A 14,809-nucleotide genomic window follows, 5' to 3' on the forward strand; every position below is an offset into this window, starting at 1 on the left:
GTCCAAGATGTCCACCATGTCTGCTCCCACCAGCTGAGCCAAATGCTTTCCTGGAGGCAGCTGGGCTTCGTTCCCAACCCTGTTTATGCCAGTGGAACTTGCTATTGTAATTATGCAATTTAATTAAATATTATTCAAGCCAATTAAATACTGTTGCAAAAAAAAAAAAAAAAGGAGAAAATATTTCTGGCCGGGCGCGGTGGCTCAAGCCTGTAATCCCAGCACTTTGGGAGGCCGAGACGGGTGGATCACGAGGTCAGGAGATCGAGACCATCCTGGCTAACCCGGTGAAACCCTGTCTCTACTAAAAAATACAAAAAACTAGCCAGGCGAGGTGGCAGGCGCCTGTAGTCCCAGCTACTCGGGAGGCTGAGGCAGGAGAATGGCGTAAACCCGGGAGGCAGAGCTTGCAGTGAGCTGAGATCCGGCCACAGCACTCCAGCCTGGGCGACAGAGTGAGACTCCGTCTAAAAAAAAAAAAAAAAAAAAAAAAGAAAAAAGAAAATATTTCTATGAAAACTAAGTTGAAGCTTTCGAAAGACACAAAAATATTTTTGAGTCATTTTGAGTCATTCTTTTTTAAATGCTGTTGAGTTAGGTGTGGGTGAAACAACTGTGGAAGGTTGGGGGAATATCAAAAAAAATTAGAGAGACTTTTTATACTCAGATTATTTTGCCAATGTATTTAATTTGTCATTCAACTGGAAAAAAAAAAAAAAACCCTGAAACTGGAAATTGTAGGCAATGCCATATGTATTAGTGTGTTCTCACACTGCTAATAAAGACATATCTGAGCCTTGGTAATTTATAAAGAAAAAGAAGTTTAATGGACTCACAGTTCCACATGCCTGGTGAGGCCTCACAATCATGGCAGAAGGCAAAGGAGGAGCAAAGTCACGTCTTACATGGCAGCAGGCAAGGGAACATGTGCAGGGGAACTCCCATTTATAAAACCATCAGATCTCATGAGACATACTATCACGAGAATAGCAGGGGAAAACCCACCCCCATGATTCAATTACCTCCCACCAGATCCCTCCCACCACACGTGGGGATTGTGGGAGCTGCAATTCAAGATGAGATTTGGAAGGGGACACAGTCAAACCATATCACCCATATGAGTGTGATTTATGTAAGAAATAATAGAAACAATTTACCAAAAAATAGAAAGTTAAAAGGCCTTAATGTTACATCAAAAATTTGGTACAAGTATACTTGAATCAATGTACAAGTATATATTACAGGTTAAAATCTTTCAGATAGCTAACTATTCCAGTCAGCTAAGAAGGCCTCTGCCATAGTATGTTTGCCAGGGCTTTAGCTCCTAGAAACTCACTCCCACTTCTCTGAATCAGAGGCTGGTGTGCAGAGATTACATTTTTGGGCCACAGATGCTTAGCTGGCTGAGTTTCCCAGAGCTGGCAAAATTGGGAGTAGCCAAGGGGAAGCAGGGATGGGGATGACTTTGGCCTGAGCCAGTCCCTCTACCCGCTCCCACATGTGTCTCTGCAGGGCCTGAACAAAATGCTTCACTCCAGCCCCCACTCCTCCTCCTCTGTTCTCCCTTCCCCACAGCTATCCAAAGACTCAAGCCTAGAGTCAGCTGGCGGGCATTTGGGGTTCCTCAGCTGCCCTCCTGGCTGTATTTACTGGTCCTCTCTGTACATGCCATCAGCTCCAGCCAGACCTGGTAACTCACTGCCCTGGTGATGCTGGACCTGTCCCTGCCTCTGCAGCAATGCTAAGAATCTCCCCTTTCTAGACTGCCCTTCGCCCCTATCTCTCCAAATCCTCCCCATCCCGCAAGCCTCTGCTTACTCTGCTGCCCCTGGGAGCCCTCTCAGATTATCTCCTGAGCTTACTGGGCGTGATCACCTTGCTGTACATAGTTCTTACCAAGGTTCACTGGCCTAACCACACCTCCCCCCAGCTATGAAAGTGGAGTCCTTCTTTAGCCCCTTTCTAGATTTTAGTTCAGACAACCCCACCCAAAACCACCACTCTGCATGAATGCACGTATTTCACCATGGATGCTCCTGCAATGGACAGAGAGCTGCAGGATGACTTATAAGCTGAGGTGAGAGACCCCTCCTCCCTGGCTATCTGGGCAGGGGGTGGGGTGGGAAAGGAGAAGGAAGTGGGGGATGGGAGATGGAGCTGGGTCTCTTCACCTTCTCAGTAGCTCCCTGCTGGCAGCCCTTGCTCAGATTCGCCTAGCTCCAGGAGTAGTTCCCTGAGTCTAGAAAAAATAAAGTGTACATGACTGAGCAGGAGGCCCAGATTGGGCAGCCAGACTAGGGAGATGAAGCCTTTGTTCCTTGGACAGGCTCATCTGCCCTCCCCTCCCCTGGCCCAGGCCCCACTGTTGGCCTTGGCTCTGGGCTCAGCCCTCCCTCTTTCTCAGGGCTATTTTAAGATTCCAGGCCAAGGTCACAGAAATGTGGACTTCTAAGGGGCTGTCACCCCAGAGCAATGACTGAAGGAAGATTCCATGCTCTCAGCCACACATAGACACAACCTCCCCCACTCTCTCTGAATCACACCATGACTTCATGCCCTGCTGGCTAGGTGGCAGGGAGTAGACCCCAGCTGACTCCCCGTAAATGCTTGCTGGGCTTCCCAGAGGCACCCCCACAGTGGGTCCCTGGACCAAGGGGCTTCATTCTGCTTCTGTCTCCACACTGGTGAGGCAGGATGCTCAGAGATGACTCCATGCACCTGCCACCTTGTTTCAGTGGATCCTGGCCTCTCCACCCTTCCCTGCAGGAGCTGGTGAGTGTCCATCCTGCTGGGGAAGGGAGCGAAGCAGAGCAGGTGCAGCCAGGAGAGTCACTTCTGAGATACTCTCTCAGCACTGCGGCAAGTGCCCCCATTAACAAACACAAGGTTTCTCCTATGGCCTGTTCTTTCCACCTGAATTCTGCTATTCATTTTGTTCAGCAAGAACTCTGTTGGGAGGTTGGGTAAGGGGCTTATAATCAGATTTTTTTTGGATGGGGGAGCAAGAGGCACGCAAATAATTACTATTTAATTACTAAATAGTAAGAAATAATTACTGTTTAATTACTAAATAGTAACAATTACTGTTTAATTACTAAATAGTAAGAAATAATTACTGTTTAATTACTAAATAGTAAGAAATAATTACTGTTTAATTCAATACCTGTTTATTGAACACCTACTATATCTGGTGTTGGGAGTGTGGGGACTAGGAAAAGGCTGGGCAGAGTCTAGCCTCTAGACCTGCGAGGAGGTGGCTAAGTCTATTATAGATCCTTCCTCTGGAAGTCAGGGAGTGTGTACCTGGCCCAGGGTGTATTCTCAGAAAGAGTGAATTAAGACTAGAATCACTGCCTAATAGCCAGAGGTGCCCGGGTTGCTGGGGTGCACAGCCCTGTTTGCATCACCAGCTGGAGGCCCTGCTGGCCTCCCTACTTGACTTTCTCACACTGTCTCTAACATTTCGGCCAGACATCGTTGCACTTCAAGTTGGGAGGATCGTGCAGGTCTTACAGTCCTCCAAGTCCCCAGCATGGGGCCTGGGAGTCCAGTGGAGACTCAGTGATGCCCCGTAGTTATTGGCCCAGAGTGTTGTGTTTTGAAATAGTTGATTTTTTTAAATTAAGAAACTTTATTATTTAGAGCAGTTTTAAGTTTATAGAGAAATTGAGCAGAAACTACAGAGAGTCCTTACAACATATCCCTTTTGTATACCCTCCCTCACCCTGTTTCTCCTATTATTACCATCTGGCATTAGTGTGGCACATTTGTTATAATCGATGATGCAATACTGACACATTGTTGTTAACTAAAGTCCATCATCCACTGGGTGCAGTGGCTCATGCCTGTAATCCCAGCACTTTGGGAGGCTGAGGCAGGCGGATCACCTGAGGTCAGGAGTTCGTGACCAGCCTGGCCAACATGGTGAAACCCCGTCTCTACTAAAAATACAAAAATTAGCCAGGTGTGGTGCTGCAGGCCTATAGCCCCAGCTACTTGGGAGGCTGAGGCAGGAAAATCGCTTGAACCCAGGAGTTGGTGGTTGCAGTGAGCCAAGATCGTACCATTGCACTCCAGCCTGGGTGACAAAGCAAGACTCCACCTCAAAAAATAAAAAATAAAATAAAGTCAATCATCAGCCATTTACACTGGAGTTCACTGTCTGTGTTGTACCATTTTATGGGTTTTGACAAATGCCTAATGTCATCTATCCACCTTTACAGTATCATGCAGAATAGTTCCACTGCCTTAAAAATCCTCTGTACTCTGTCTATTCATCCCTTCCTCCCCCAGCCCCTGGCAACCACTGATCTTTTTACTGTTTCCATAGTTGTGTCTTTTCCAGAATGTCATATAGTTGGAATCAGACAGTATGTAGCCTTTTCCAATTGCCGTCTTTCACCTGCTTTCATGTTTTTTAGAAATATGAATTTAAGTTTCCTCTATATCTTTCTGTAGCTTGATCGCTCATTTCTTTTTGTCGCTGAATTATGTTCTGGTGTCTGGATGTTCCACAGTTTATTTATCCACTCAGCTACTGAAGGACAGCCTGGTTGCTTCCGGTTGTTGGCAATTATGAATAAAGCTGCTATAAACATTTGTGTGCAGGTTTTTGTGGGGATCTAAGTTTTCAAATCGTTTGGTAAATACCTGAGAGTGTGATTGCTGGAGTGTATGGTAAGCCTGTGTTTAGCTTTGTATGCAACTGCCAAACTGTCTTCCTCGGTGGCTGTACCATTTTGCATTCCAAGGGTGGTTGATTTTAATATTGGAGATAAATCAAACTGCAACCCATCAAACATAGCCTCTGAAGGATCCTGGGAGGAGCAGCTACGGCCTCCCTGTCACTGCAGACTCTCAGCTGAACAACCTCCAGGCCTCTCAGGACTGAGGCTGGCCCACCTGCTGTGAAAACTCAACACACCAGGCTTCGTTCTCACCAATCACTGGGCTCCCACTAGTCCCAGAATTACTTTCTCCAGGAATGTGGTCAGCTATCATTTTTGTGTCTGCCCCATGCAAGGCACTGAGGACTGAGCAATAAGCACAGTGCTCAGTGTCCTCCACCTGCCACCATGGAACTCACCTCCCAGAGAAAAGCCAGCCTTGCTGGCTCCAGCTAAGGTCCTGCACCAAGTGTTTCTCCTTGTTCTCTTTATTTAATTCTTGCTTCAACCTTGTGAAATAGGATGCAAGTAGCATTATTATGCCCCGTTTGCTGGTAAAAATCTGATGCAGAGAGAGGTCAAGTCACTCACCCAGTGTCACACAGCTGGTCGATGGCAGGGCCAGGCTGCCTCTGAACCACGAAGCATTATGGCCTCTTGGGAGCTACAGACCCTGCCACAGGACCCATGACCTGGCCGTCCTCCCAGCCACAGATGCTCACTGAGGGTGGCCGTGTGCTCATCTTCCACCTGCTGGAAGGTCAGAGGAAGCAAAGCGCAGCCTGTCCCTACCCACTTCTTCAAGGCGAGTGTGTGTAGGTCCTGGGTAGGGAGTTTGGGAATCTGACTTCTGCTCTTGTCTTTAGTGTGCTCAAGGCAAGGTATTTGGCCCCACTGGGCTTCCGTGGCCTTGGTTGTAAAGTGAGAGATTTGTACGACTCCCCCGAGCATGGGACTTTTTCCCCCGAAAAGAGACTCCAAGAAGAACAACACCAATTTTGTGTCACATGCTGATTATAAGTGCTGTGCCAGAGAAAGGTTAGTGCAGATTGGATGGTGGGGGGAAGATGTCATGAATTTGCCTCAACTTTCAAGGCCTCTCTACAAAGGCTGCTGAGAGGAGAGGTCTTTAGCAATAGGCAAAAAGGCCATGGACAGCAAGGCTGTGTCTGCAATGGGCTCTGCACTGTGCTCAGCTCAGGGCCTGCCTCTCTGGGGTGCCTAGGGCCTCCCATGCACTTTGAAGCCCATGGTTATTGTTTCATTCTAGGCACAAAATCCCACTGTCCCCAAACCATCCTGTCTAGTGGCTGGTCCCTTCTGAATGACATTATGCAGGCTAAATTTCATAGTAAACTCACAAGTCACACAGGTACAGTTGCAAAGGGCCCCCGAGTTCATGGGCTTGGTTTGAGCACTGCTTCAGTGTCTGCTAGCTGGATGGTGCTAAGACAGTTGCTCAACTCCTCTGTGCCTCCATCATCTTGTCTATAACACTCCTGCAAGGAGTTGGCAGGCAGGACTCACACCTTTTCATATCTGCATCCCCAGCAGGTACTCAACAAATGTGTTGAATCTATTCTACCTACCTGATACATACATGGGAAAATACTTCTTTAATCATAAACCATCATATAATTAATATCAATGGTAATGTTAAGATTAGTATTAATGTTGTTACTTATAGAGTCTTGATTCACACTCAGTCTTCTTGCTCCTGATAATCCCAGGCAGTCTGGAGGTGGGGGCATGAGTGGCCACACAGTCACAGACAGACATTGCACTCCCATCTTCCCAGCATCTGCCCACACCCAAGGCAGAGAGAAGAGGGACCGATGAGGATATGGAGAGAAAAGGATGTCGGGAAAAGCCTTGGCAAACAGCACTCTGGTCAAGGGCCAAGTGTTTCTCCCCACAACAGCAGGCTGCAGCCAGAGCCCCTCCACTCCACTCCCTGAATGCTGCTTCCATTTCTTGCCTGTGGGGAAGAGCCAGGAGCATCTGTCCCACAGAGGCCAGCCCTTGACAGACAGCACTGGCTGGTCACCGAGCCAAGGACTGGAGAGACAGAGCTTGGATGATGCCCTCCTGTCCCTTTCCAGCCATTTTTGGAGATTTGAGAAAACAAGTCATTAGTCTTGAGTATTCCTTAATGATCTAATGAGAGCAAGGCGAGCCAGGTCGTCGGGATTGAGAGCACCCAGGTCAGGGCCCGGGAAGGCACCTGAAATGATTAAGAACCTTGTTCTGGCTGCAGAGGCATGAACTCATGCCGTATCTATCCAGAGGCGAGGGGCATCTGGAAGGATGGGTGGGGGAGAGGCAGTAACTGCTAACTTGGAAGGTCACTAGCTAATTTCACATTCTTAAAATCGAATCATAATTTTATTTTCCTAAGTTGGAAGAACCTTTGAGACCACCCCTTGTTTTGCAGATGGGAAGACAGAGGGGACGAGGCTTGTCCAGAACTCCTGTCAGTCTCCCCCTGTCTCCAAGGCCTGGATTTTTTCTTTTTTACTTGTAACATTATTTTTTAGGCTTGAAGTACATTCCAAGAAAAAAAATCCAGGGCATAGAAAAAAATTACCCATGCTATTTATTCACTCTCACTTGGAGAAGCTGTTAGCGCTAATGACCTTTCCAAATTAATAAAATCTGTAAATGCTCAATTGTTTATTGCACACATTGAGTTACACCTCTAAGTGACTGGAGGGAACTGAACATCCGCCTGGAATATTTAGCTCCAGGGCACTGCAGCCAGCAGTCATGCTTTGTGCCCTAGGCAGGGGAGCTATGGTTAGAATTCCCTGAGAAAGGAGGCAAGGCAATCTGGCAGCCGTGGTATGCTCAGCCCTGAGCTATAGCCTGTAGTAGACAAAAAATGTTAGCAGTAATCATTGCTCAGGGTTCCTTTCAGGGACTTATTAGAAGAGACCAGATTTTCAGACAGGAACATAGAATAGTACCTAAGCAAGTGATTGATTACAGGCTGTGGCATTCAGAGAACGTCAACTGGGAGGGATCTGGAAGGCGTGATGAGGGAGGTGGACTTTGATGTGGACCCAGTAGAAAGAGCAAGACTAGGTCAGATGGTGGGCACAGGAAGGGGCTTTCTAGGCAGGGGCCATGAGGTGAACAAAGGGTAACAATGAGAGTGTAATAAGAGCCCAGGTTCCCAGTGGGGAGAGCAGGCAGGGGACACAGGGATAGGACTGGTTAAGCGGAAGGAGGCTGAGTTCTGGAAGGTGATGGTGTTTGGATTTCAAGAGGTGGGAACAGGAGAATCCTGTCTCTCAATTCTCAGACCGCTCTCTCTGTCTGAGGCCACATTGCACAAACACCATGCTTACGAGCCATGGGCTCTGATAGTGTTTGACTGTGTCCCCACCCAAATCTCATCTTGAATTGTAACTCCCGTAATTCCCAAATTCTGTGGGAGGGACCCAGTGGGAGATAATTGAATCATGGGGCCAGATTCCCCTATACCTCTCTTGTGGTAGCGAGTGAGTTCTCACGAGATCTGATGGTTTTATAAAGGGGCTTTTCCTCCTCTTCACTCTGTACTTCTCCTTGCTGCCACTATGTGAAGAAGGATGTGTTTGCTTCCCCCTCCACTATGATTGTAAGTTTCCTGAGGCCTCCCCAGCCATGCAGAACTGTGAGTCAATTAAACCTCTCTCCTTTATAAATTACCCAGTCTCGGGCATGTCTTTATTATCAGTGTGAGAATAGACTAATACAGGCTCCCTGGCCAGTCACACTGTCCACTGTGTCCTTTGTTCCTAGTGAGTCTCCCTGTCCAAGCTTGTGAATGACACAGGCCACTCTGACTTCCAAAATGAAGATGGACTGAAGTCTTGCAGAGAAACACTGTGGAGGTGTATGCTGTGCTATTGTTGCAGGGTGATTTTTATTTTAACCATTTGTTAAGTGTGTGATTCATTGAGAACATTCACACCGTTGTGCAATCACCACCATCCATCCTAGAACTTTTTCATCTTTTCAAACGAAGCTCTATCCTCATTAAACAATAACTCCTCATTCTCCTTTCCCTGCCCAGCCCTGGCAACCACCATTCTACTTCCTGTCTTTTTTTTTTTTGAGGTGGAGTCTTGCCCTGTTGCCCAGGTTGGAGTGCAGTGGCACCATCTCGACTCACTGCAAGCTCCACCGAGTAGCTGGGACTACAGGCGCCCGCCACCACGCCCTGCTAAATTTTTGTGTGTGTTTATTTTTAGTAGAGACAGGGTTTCACCGTGTTAGCCAGGATGGTCTCGATCTCCTGACCTCATGATCTGCCTGCCTCGGCCTCCCAAAGTGCTGGGATTACAAGCATGAGCCACCACGCCTAGCCTTCTACTTCCTGTGGAATCATACAGTATTTGTGTTTTTGTGACTGACTTGTTTCACTTAGCATAATGGGCTGGAGGTTCATCCATGCTGTAGCCTGTATCAGAATTTCCTTCCACTTTAAGGCTAAATAAAATTCTTCTGCATGTATATACCACATTTGTTTATCCATTCTTCTTCCTATAGACGTTTGGCTTGCCTCCGTCTTTTGGCTATTGTGAACAATGCTGATGGATGTGGATGTACAGATATCTGCCCCAGACCCTTGCAGGAGGATTGAGCTTCTTAAAAACAAAATGCTTCTAGCTTTCAAATGATCAGGGCTGATCTGCCAGCCCTTGCTGCTAAGGCTCCACAAGGAGCAGATTGCCAGCTTGCCATTGCTTGTGTGCTAAGACCCTCCTCTCTTGAGCAGAGCTGCACAGTATCCTCTGCCAGGGACACAGATCGAAGCTGGCCTCTCGCACCCACCCCTTTCCCCATTCCGAGCTAGGCTGCTCAGTCTGCGTTTGGCCAGTGTCAAGGCCTCTTTGCCTTCACTTCTTATCCTGAAGTGCATCAGTCATGTCGAATTTGTCCCTCGCTGAGGTAGCAAATGCTTTGTGCCCTTGCTTGGTAAGTTCTTTCCCCCACCTTTGAAAATGGATTTAGCCACGATTGTAAAAGCCAAGTAAAATCACTCATGAACAGTCTCCCCTGCTATCCAAGGAGCTCCCCACTTCCCAACTCCCTCCAAAAATCCACGTATGCATCAGCAGAACTAAAGGGCATCCTGTCTTGAAGCATCACTGCCTCTGGGCGTTAATTGCCCAGACTCACATTACAACACATTACAGTGGTGACACACTCAAGCGAAATGCAGGAGAATTCACAGTTCAGGTTAGCGTTGTCATTAACTCAAGTCTTTGGTGTCAACTCCCTCCCGCCCCGAACGTTCCTGCCTGGCCTCACAGTCAACCTCCACGATGCATTTTCTGGCCTTTGTTGGTTTGTGTCAGCTCTTGAACATTATTTAAATGTAGTTTGGGGTCCATGAATGCAATTACCATTGTGTTATTATTCAGAGCCAGATTGTTAAGATGCAGGCAGCTGTACAAGGAGATGCCCTGTGCTGTGAGGTCCAATTTAGGAAGGCCTTCCGAGCTGCACGCGCAGGGTTGCTAGGCAACCCCATGCTACAGAAGTGGAGGCCTCACTCCGGAGTGGGAAGAAGCCGGGGCGCCTTCAGGGAATTGGAGGCAGTGGTCAATCTGAGACTGGCACAGCGCCGGGGAGGGAGAGGGAGGCGGCGTGGGCCGAGCCCACGGGCCTGGAGGGGTGGGATCCTGCGAGGAGCGAGGGGCGCCCACCCAACTAGCATGCGGTGTGCCTGGGGAGGGGAGAGTGCTGCTGGGAGTGAGAACACAGAGAAGGTGCAGAAGCCTGAGGTCGGCCAGGAAACTGCTGAGGATACCCAGAGCAGATGCTAATATGATTCTCCGTCCCTTTCTTCTCTTTGCAGGAAATGAGCAGATTTGCAGAAAAACTGGTGTCCTGAAATTTAAAACTAAGGCGTCGGTGCTTGTGAGTATGAATTTTGCTTTTTTTAGTTCTGTGGCTTAACAATGTTCCTGGGAAGTAGTTGGATTTCCCTGTTAGAGGAAAAGAGCATGACCTGGATGGGATCGGCTTTTGGTTCTTCTTCTGGAAGGTTCCTCCCTCAGGGTGGGGCTGAACCCAGGAATGTAAGGCATTGAGTTGAAGGAGGGTGGTTTGAACCCTGGCTCTGCCCTCTAAGTGGAGAATGTTCCCACTGGCTCGTGAAAGAGTCACTCCCTTGACTTGATTGCTGTGCGGGAGAGCAGGACTCTAGAAAAAAGAGAAATGTGCTTTTATTTTTTACTTGGGGCCACAAACAGTTTGTACAATTCTAAGTTTGCTGCTAGGTTGACCCCCTATTCAGAACAGTAAATTCTCATAGAAGCCATTTAACAGTATGTTAAACTAAGTGCAGTCACAGGAACCAATCCATTAATCAATCTGAGAATGTCATTAATCACCAGGTGCCAGGCAGCACCTGGAGGCTCTGGGAAATCCATGAGAAGCAGCAGGCATTGGCTCTGTTTTGGAGGAGCTTTCAGTCCAGTGTGGGAAGAGAAGACACCTGCACATGAGACAAAGAACTTTATGACCAGGTGTGTGTGCCAGCTCTGGCTGGCATGGCCTGGGCAGAAATGCTGGGGATGGGAAATGGTTAGGGAAGACTTCCTGGAGAAGGAGAGGCTTGAACTGGACTGATGGAGGAGGGAGGCCATAGAAGGAATGGGTGGATGCCTACGTGGAGGATGGCGTAGGCATGGGTCTGAGGGTGAGAGGTGAGAAGATGCTGGTGAGGCTGGACAGGGCCAGGTGCTGGAGGGCTTGGCATGGCTTCAGGAATGATCTAGATGCAAAGAATCAGGATGGAATAAAGGATTCTTCACCTATGTGAATAAAATTTAGTTTCTGCCAGTTTCTCGGCCACTCTATGACATGAAAATGACTGCATAAATTTTTCACAAACTTGAGGTTGTACTGGAGATCAGTCTATACACTGAGTGGATTACAGGAAATCTACACTGGAGATATTCCCTTTGTCTCAGAGAGAGAGAGAGAGAATAAGACACACACACACACACACACACACACACACAGAGAGAGAGAGAGAGAGAGAGAGAAACTTCTCCAGACAGCTGCAGCCAAGGGCCACCAGAGCCCTGTGAGGCCACTAATGGGACCACATCCTGAGCTCCTGGTGGACAGTCACCAATACAGCACTCCCAATTGTCCGCTTGCTTTTCCCCAGAACTGCTTCTCACACAGGGAGCTCTAGGTACTGTGCTGGGATTTATTTATTTAATGATGATTAATTAATATTTGTCCCAAGCAAGCAGGAGAAGGTAGCTAGTTCTAAAGCTCCATAACAACAGCCAGTATTCACATTGCATGACCAGTTCACAGCACACTTGATGGTACTGCCTCATAGGTGTTTTACAAAGGCTCTGTCCAGTATTCCCGTTTTGCAGATGAAGAAACTGAGGCTCAGAATCGTTCAATATTTGCTCTAGTTTGCTCTGCTAGTAAGTGGTAGAGCTGCCTAAGACGTCCACACTGACTTTCCACTGCACATAACTGGACATCGCTCTGATTATGCAACAGGCCCTTTTGGCTCAGCCCTTGCCTCCTGCTTATTCATCCTGGGGAAGAAGAGTAATTGTTGTGCTGCCCCATGGGGTCTGGTTGTCGGAACTCTCTCTGTTCTGGATGTTCGTGTTTTGCTGTTGCTGGCTTTCGCGGGCTGTATAATGTCAGACTGGTGGTCTTCGGCGAGGCAGGAAGGTGGTTATGGTGCTGCCTTCAAGGAGGAAGGCTCGTGCGCTTCCAACTCCTGGGACCACCCTCTGAAAAGATGCTGGAGGGCTTCATTTTGAGCCACTGGTGACTGACTTAGGTTGGGCTTCCTAGAAGCAGAGCCTGAGTCAGGTTTCAGTGGGATGTGATGCATCCAGGGAGAGCTCTTAGGAAACCCTTGTCAAGGAGAGAGGGAAGCTGGATAAAGAAGCAAGAGCTGAGTGAGAATGTGGTCTCAAGGCAGGTCTCCCTGGGTCTGGTCCACGTCAACTGCACTACAGTGATGTCTGACTTGGAGGCAGGGGGCAGGGCTTGTGTGTCCCCTTGTTTGTCAGCAGCTGCCCCCAGAGTATAGCTGGTGGTGCAGCCTCCAAAGCATCACCTTAACCAAGAGTAAGGATCCAAGAATGTCATGAGTGAAAGCTGTGTGCCACACTCAGCAGCTGGGGACGGGGCACCCGCAGCACGTACAGAGACCTGGACAGAGCATCAGTTGCTTTTATTCTCATGCCTGCGAGCACCACTATTGTCAAGACAGCCACATGTCATTTTCACTGACCTGGCAGTAATTTTCATTGCAGTAAGGTTGTATTTTGGGAGTATAAGTATTAAAATAGAAATCAATACCGAAGTCTGTTTTTTTAACTGAAAATAGCGTGTGCTTTTTTAACTGGAATTTTATTCTTAATAGACACTATCGTCTCATGGCTCTAAATTCAAAAGTACCAGAAGGTATATTGTAAAAAGTCTCCTCTCTACCTCTGGCCTCAAGCAGGCTCCTATCCTAGAGACAACCAATATTGCCAGAGTTTTGTGTTACTTTCCAATGATAGTCTGCACCCAACAACACTGTGGTTTAGATTCCAAAATTTTGGTGAATCTGATGCAGTATAGAAAGGTGCCACCTTCTTGGGTCTTTAGAGTCAGCAGTAGGGGTTATTCCAGAAGGAACTGAACTGAAATAGGCCTTTTCTTTGGAGAGGGAGCAATTAATAGCCTGATTCAGCTCTCAGTGGAATGTTTAAAATGCATAAGAACTTTACAAACGTTTTCAAACTCTTTAGAGTTACTATATAAACAATTGATACAGGAATTGTAAATTACTTTTACTTCTAAATTTTTTGTTTGTTTGTTTGTTTGGTTGGTTTTTTGTTTTTGAGACGGAGTCTTGCTCTGTAGCCCAGGCTGGAGTGCAGTGGCTCAATCTTGGCTCACTGCAAGCTCCGCCTCCTGAGTTCACGCCATTCTCCTGCCTCAGCCTCCCGAGTAGCTGGGACTATAGGCGCCCGCCACCACGCCCGGCTAATTTTTTGTATTTTTAATAGAGACAGGGTTTCACCGTGTTAGCCAGGATGGTCTCGATCTCCTGACCTCATGATCCGCCTGTCTCGGCCTCCCAAAGTGCTGGGATTACAAGCGTGAGCCACCGCGCCCGGCCTATTACTTTTACTTCTAATTGCAAATAATAAATTATTTTTATTTCTAATTGCAAATAATAATTATTATTTAAAGCAAATTATACATACAATTTAAATTATTATTTAAAGCAAATTATTTGAGATAGTGCGTGACAGCCCCTGGAATCCCCAAATATTTAAAATAATTTAAAATTTCACTAACTTCACTATTTAGTGCGAATTATTGAGGTCTCCCTGCATTTATCATCTGATGCCATTTGCATGTCATGTATTCTGTTTCCAAAGTGCATTTCGATTTCCTGCATTGTCGAGCACCATGTGAATTTTCACTGTGGTTTCCTTTTATGAAGTGACTTGACTATAATTTGGAGGTACTTTCTCAACATAGGATCTGGTCCAAGATGGAATGGGTTCTTTTGGTGGTAAGCCCCCTCTGGTAGAAGGGGCTGAAACAGGAGCTAGGTCATCTGTCAGCACAGTTACACAGCTGATCCACACTGCCTGACAGCAGGCTTAGAAGACGTCTAAGGTCCTGTCATAGCTGAGTCTCCTCTGTGCATCTTTGGTATCATCATGGCCTTTAAAGGCCATTTACCTCACTTGAATTCCAGGCTGTGGGGCTCACACTGGGCACTTATCTTCTGAAGTTTGGTCTTGAAGGCTCTGTTCAATGCTTGTATACATTTTCCAAATTGAGCTTATTTTATAATCGTGTAGGCCTGGCAGATACGTTTTTCTCTTGCAAGCAAGCTCCCTTCTTTCAGTTCTCCTTCATGTTTACACTCTCTCTCAGGTTACAAGAAAATCCTCTAACTTGTTCATGACCTGTTCCAGCCCAAGACAGATTTTGGTGGCATCCCCATGAGGCAATGAAAAAAAAATCTCATTTCCGTTCAAGAAATAGAATCATTATCTTGATTGAAATAATATCTTTCCTCAACCTGCAACCAGATAAAGCATCAAATTGGTGGAGTTTCCTTATCACTGCACAGAGTTTGCAGGACA

General features: G+C 47.2%; 1 protein-coding gene across 11 annotated transcripts in view; it reads left to right on the forward strand.

Moving 5' to 3' along the window:
* Positions 1-14,809, forward strand: part of ZBTB7C (zinc finger and BTB domain containing 7C) — a 384,618-nt gene that overhangs the window by 215,745 nt on the left and 154,064 nt on the right. For 8 of the 11 annotated variants that reach the window (XM_077975042.1, XM_077975035.1, XM_077975038.1 and 5 more), the window contains one exon: positions 10,519-10,580. The gene's annotated coding sequence lies outside the window, so the exon portion shown is untranslated. Of the gene's footprint in view, positions 1-2,538; positions 2,773-10,518; positions 10,581-14,809 lie in introns of those variants that run through there. The other 3 variants (XM_077975046.1, XM_077975040.1, XM_077975036.1) reach the window with 2 other exon arrangements.

The sequence above is a fragment of the Macaca mulatta genome, chromosome 18 (assembly GCF_049350105.2).
Source record: "Macaca mulatta isolate MMU2019108-1 chromosome 18, T2T-MMU8v2.0, whole genome shotgun sequence".
NCBI classification, from domain to species: Eukaryota; Metazoa; Chordata; class Mammalia; order Primates; family Cercopithecidae; genus Macaca; species Macaca mulatta.